A 6,177-nucleotide genomic window follows, 5' to 3' on the forward strand; every position below is an offset into this window, starting at 1 on the left:
CTTTGAATTTGGCAGGAGGAGACAAATTCACTGAATTAGACTTTAGTCATGCTTACACTCAACTAGAACTGCATCCAGATTCAAAAGTCTATACGACAATAAACACACATAAAGGACTCTACCAATATGAAAGACTATGTTTTGGCATATCATCCAGCCCTGGAATTTTCCAAGCTGTCATGGACAGTATTTTTAAGGACATTCCAAATGTTTGTGTGTACTTTGACAATGTGTACATAACTGGTAAGAATGACACTGAACATCTTAAAACACTTGATAAAGTATTAAAAATTGTTGGTGAAAAAGGTTTAAAGATAAACAAAGATAAATGTCAATTCATGTTGACAGAAATTAGTTTTCTTGGTTATATATTAAGCAAGCAAGGTATCAGACCTCAACCTGAGAAAACAAAAGCCATTAAAGAAGCACCCAAACCTGAAAATACCCAACAACTAAGAGCTTTTTTGGGCTTAATAAATTACTATGCAAAGTTCATAGGAAATCTGTCTGGTAAACTATCACCACTGTACAAGCTGCTACAGAAAAATGCAACTTGGCACTGGGGTAAACAACAAGAAGCTGCTTTTAATACAGCAAAAGAGGCTTTGTCTGCTGACACCTTACTAACTCACTATGACCCAGGGAAAAGACTTATATTAACATGTGATGCTTCACCAGATGGTGTAGGAGCAGTCTTGTCCCACATGGATGAGAAGGGTGACAGACCTATTGCTTTTGCCAGTAGATCTTTGAACCAGGCTGAGAAAAATTATTCTCAGTTAGATAGGGGAGGCTTAGGCATCATTTTTGGTGTTAAGAAATTTCATAAGTTTCTGTTTGGTAGGAAGTTCACCATCTTTACAGATCATAAACCATTGCTAGGTTTATTTGGAGAAAACAAAACCCTACCTGAGCATGCCTCACCAAGAATTCAAAGATGGGCTATCACACTAACTGCATACAATTATGAATTGAAATACAAACCTGGATCTGAGAATAGTGCAGATAGTCTTAGTAGATTACCTTTAAAAAACCAAAGCCTGAGCTATGTACCAGAAGATGTATTTGTTCTCTTCACTATCATGGATAACTCCAATATAAATGTGAATGATATTAAAAGAGAAACACAAAAAGATGAGTGCTTAATAAAAGTATATGAGTACTGTAAGAATGGTTGGCCTGAAGAGTCTGTGAATGATGACTAAAAGCCATATAAAATAAGAAATAAAAACCTTTGTGAAGATAATATAAAAGATGGAGAAGATGTAGTCCATTATCAGTCAGAATTGCCTAAACAAAGTACTTGTAACCTAATAAATGATTATGGTGATATGGCAATTTCAAATGTTTTAAAGAGAATACATTAGTAAGAAGGAATGTGATCATCAAACAACTTTGCTAACATCATTAGCACTTACAGAAACTAAAAGGGTAACATCAAAAAAAAAGAGAAAAAGATTTTTGCCATTTAATACTTTCAGATGCCAATTCAAAAATAGTTCCATTAAATCATGACAACACATACATTGAAAGAGAATGTGGTGTTAATAAGAATGTGTATCTAAGAAATTATGGGAGAAAGGAAAAATGGATACCAGGTCAAATTGTTCAATCTACAGGACCTGTGCCTTATAAAGTTAAAAATAACTTGTGCAGATAATAAGTGTGAATCTGTCAATCCCACCAAATCTGAACAGTTCACACCAACTCAGTTTGTTCCACAACCAAGTTCTGTTGATATGAGTGAACCAAGTTGTCTGGAGTCAGAAAATGTAAATTCTGGAGTTAATGATTTAAATCCTAGACCTCCTGAGATAGAGAATCCAGATGGTCAGAATCTTGAGTCACCAAATCAGAAGCCACTGAGAAGGTCAAGCAGGACAATCAAAGTCCCAAATAAATTAGACCTATGATTCTAAGGGTCAAAAGGACTTTGACATCATTGTTTTGTGTCTTGATTATGTTGTAGCATATTGTGCATTGTTTGCAAGAATGTAATCTACCATAGTGTTCATGTTACAATATAATTGGTGATTTTAGGATACTATCAATTGTTCTATTGAGAGATGTGTTATTGTGTTCTAAGGGTAAAGGGATGTAATAGATTGAAATAATCGTGAGGTCAAGGGAACTCACTCTCTGTATTAGTATTATATTTATATTGTTATCTTGAGTGATGTCCCTTACATGTTGTTATCTATATATAGTGGTCTCTGGCCACTTCTCTCTCTCTCTTTGCATCATGGCGTCTGTACATAATAAAGACTGTTAATAACCAACGCGGCTTCTCGTCAGTCATTACAATCCACGTCAATAATAATGAGTTTCTATATACTAAACTATTTCAGACCTTCATTATTTTATATAATCTTTGTTTGTTTAGCTATGGAATTGGTTAATTTAAGATAAATTTAATTTGAAAGTTACTAGACTTAGATCTAGATAGGGCCTATGCGCGTAAATCAAGTTGCATAAGGAGACTCAACGTATTACTATGTAGCACAAAAAAAAGTGACGTCACGAGTCAAGAAAGCTAAGTTGTTAGTGTAATAGGCTTCATGCGGGTGGCACGGGTTCTAGACACATCACGTCAATGTTAAAAAAAAAGATTTTCAATTTGTTTGTTTTTTTAGATGTGAATGATCAAGTTGCCTATCTGAACTTGGCGGGATACAGGGCAGGTGAAGTAGAGTTCATCTGTTTCTTTGTCCTAAGCATATGAAGGGATAGTGTCAGAGACATGGTAGGTCGGAATCGTTTTTTTAAACGATAAAAACATGTTGTCTGAGACTTGGCGGAACACTGGGCAGGTGAAGTAGAGTTGAGTAGGTCACCTGTGACGTCAGTATATGAAGGGATAGTGTGGTCAGACCTATGCTCAGCCAAAATTGGTGTTTTTAAAAGATAAAAAACGTCTTTTTGAATGTGGGGTCTGGTTATTTTGTGATGATAAGTGACAGACGTGATGTCATATATGGATGACCCCCGAAACCCACAGTTATCCAAGGGATGACCGGGTAAATCTAGTTTATATTAAAGCCTTAACAATGACGCAACTTTTTTCACATTACTAGCCTCGTCCGATTTTACGCACCTGCAACCAGACAACCATAGATTACCAGTAGATCTAGATCTATATTCTACTTTAATAAGTAGGCTTACCTCTGCAGTTTTATTTACGACACGAATTCTTCAGAATCTGAAACTGGCTATACAGCTTTGGTAAAGAATATATAGCTGGGTTCAAGGCCGAGTTCAGGGGTAAAACAAGCACAGCTGTCCAAGTGTAGACGCCTTTGTCCAGTTTAACGCCGGCCAGTGCCAGAGTACCGATCACCTGCACCGGAACCCAGGCCAGAAAATTGCTCAAGGCCACAAGAGACAGTTGCCTAGCAACGATAGCATCCTGCATACGTCTCGTGGTATTTACGTTTGTGAAAGTAGAAATAGATCTTCTGGCTGAGAGAGAACGAAAGATAAAAATCTGTCCGACTATGATGGCCAAAAACAAGATAAAATTCAACCCTAAGAAAAGTGCAACAGAGTAATAACGTCCGCCACTTAAATTAGTGTCTAGAGGAAAGGCCAAGCCCATGGAGTTGGATGTGAATACCCTCCACTCAGGGAAGAGAACTGGCACCAATGCTAAAGAGAATCCAATGAGCCAGGACATTATGATGGATGCACGTTTTGTCCTCGTGGTGAACCGGTACTTGCCAGTTTGGAACCTGAGTGTCAGAAATCTGTCCAGTGTTATCAGACAGATAAAGAACGTCGTGACCTCGCTGGAGAGGGTTGACAGAAACCCGGCCATTTGGCAGACAACCCCATATTGCCATTCTTCTCCACGAGCAAAATATGTGTCCCGATACACCTCATCAGCCACGCCAATTATGATGAGATAAAAGCCCATGATCATGTCTGAGATACAGAGGTTGGACACAAACTGCCCGTACACTGTCAGCAAAACTTTTCTATCCCAAATCACCCTATATGCTAGAGCTAGCAAATTCCCCACAACAGCCAGAAGACCTATCGCCCACAGGAGAGTTCTCTGGCTAACATCACCGACTAGATCTAAACACGAAGAAATGGAAAGCTGATCAGAAAAACATCTTTCAACAGGGATGTTCTTGCCTAGCGCTTGTTGACAGCACAGTCTGTAATTAGATGTTCTAATCACGGTATTAATTGTAATATTTTTGAAGTAATTCGAGCCTATATTCTTCATGTGTGTTTCTCTGATATCAAAAATGTTCAGGGTATAATCGCGTGGTAGAAAATTTAATTTTGTTATTTTAGTTCCAGCTAAATTCAGAAATCTGAGGTCAAACATTTGATGGAAAATTCGACCACTAAAACTTGCAATACGCGTGTAAGACAAATCTAAACTCTCTAGAAACCTGAAAGACAAACTAAATTTCCTTAGTAGTGTGTTGTGCGACAGGTCTAGTGTTTTAAGTTTTTTCAGTTTAGAAAAACTTCCAGTTGATGTAATTTTTGTAAACAGGTTGTTTCTAAAGTTAGCATACAATATTGTATTGTTTTCATGAAGTGCTAGAAAAGTGAATTCGTCTGATTTTATTTTCATGGATTGACAATGTATTTCAATTAATTTAGAAAACCCACTGCCAGTGTAATTGGTGGTGACAGTAATATCAGAATATAAATCAGACATAGTCGCCGTCCCTGCAACACAAATCACCCCTTTAGGACATTCAACGTGACAATTGATTTCATCGTCACCCCCAGGACAGTCACTGAAACCATCGCAAACATTCTTTGAGAACACACGCTGAGGTGTATTGAAACACTTAAACATCTGTGCTTCATCGTCTCCGTGTGGGCAATCCTGTGTCCCGTCTTGGACGTAAGTCTCTGGGATACAATAAGACAGTGGACATTTAGAGTAACCAGATGGACATTTGTATGTCCTACAGTTCTGTAGGTGGGTTATGTCATGGCAACCTATGACATCACCTTCACTTGATTTAACATACAAGCAATTAGGTGCCATATCACACGTCATAGTCTGGTTAGATCCAGCGCGAGCAGGACCGTTACTGCAGGCCACAATGTCAGGCCAGAGAAATGGCACTGTACCTGACACAGACCCTGACACGTCTGCTGTACCTTTGCTCCATGTCTGCTCTGTCTGTTGGGTACACATGTCACTGAGATTAAAACTGGGTTGGTTGACAAACGTGTTAGCCTGACTTGTAATGATGTTAGCTGATGTTTTACTTGTAATGATGTTAGCTGGTGTTTTACTTGTATTGATGTTAGCTGGTGTTTTACTTGTATTTGTGTTAGCTGATGTTATAACACTGCGTGGAGTAGTGCTAGCAAACGGATGATGCTCTGCTACGTCAACCTGTACCGTACAAATAGCTTCGTCTCTACAATTTAAACAATCACATTGTTTGTCACAAACATAAGAATAAGCTATAGATTTAGACCTTCCATCGTCACAGGTGAACCGTTCAATTTCCAAAAGACCTTCCTCGGCCAGATACCATCTGTAGAATTCGTCATCAACAAAATTGGCGGCTACAGAAACTATGTCCTATTTATACTTTACAAATTCTGACTTCATGTTTATATGGTCTGTGGTCTCGTAATTGAACATTTCCCTCTCGCAAATGACAACATATCGATCTCTAGCATTACAATCAACTTGACGCCAGACTTCAGTGTGGCCAGTGTCATCACGTGATAAAACCCACGTGACACAATATCCAGTATCTTCAATACTTGATGACCACAGCGGAGAAATGACAAGAGGTCGACCTTGACCCCACCTAAAATGTCTCCCATGTCGAGTTAGGTTCAAGGCCAGACACAAACTGTTATTTTGTTGTCTACACCAAGTCTCTGGACCTGAGACATCCAGTGTTTTCTTTAGAAGGTCTTGTACAAACTCAAATTCTGCTTCTGTTTCTATGGAAACCAGGTTTGCCTTCATATTATCACAGAGTTGGCCGGCATCTCCCATGTTGGCGTCTGTGTTATTCACAAGCAGATCCGCAACAAAATAACAGGAAGAAACTGAATTTGTCCTGGGATCTAGAAATGGCGTCCAGCCTAGTCTACAGTCTGCGCAGATCAACGTGTAAGGTGGGAGTGTGGATGACCTCCAGTCTATCCAAGTGACCCCTTGAACCACGTAAGGTAAAT

Source organism: Physella acuta, unplaced genomic scaffold (genome assembly GCF_028476545.2).
Source record: "Physella acuta isolate Inbredline_101_S28 unplaced genomic scaffold, ASM2847654v3 ptg000376l, whole genome shotgun sequence".
In the NCBI taxonomy this organism is placed as follows: domain Eukaryota; kingdom Metazoa; phylum Mollusca; class Gastropoda; family Physidae; genus Physella; species Physella acuta.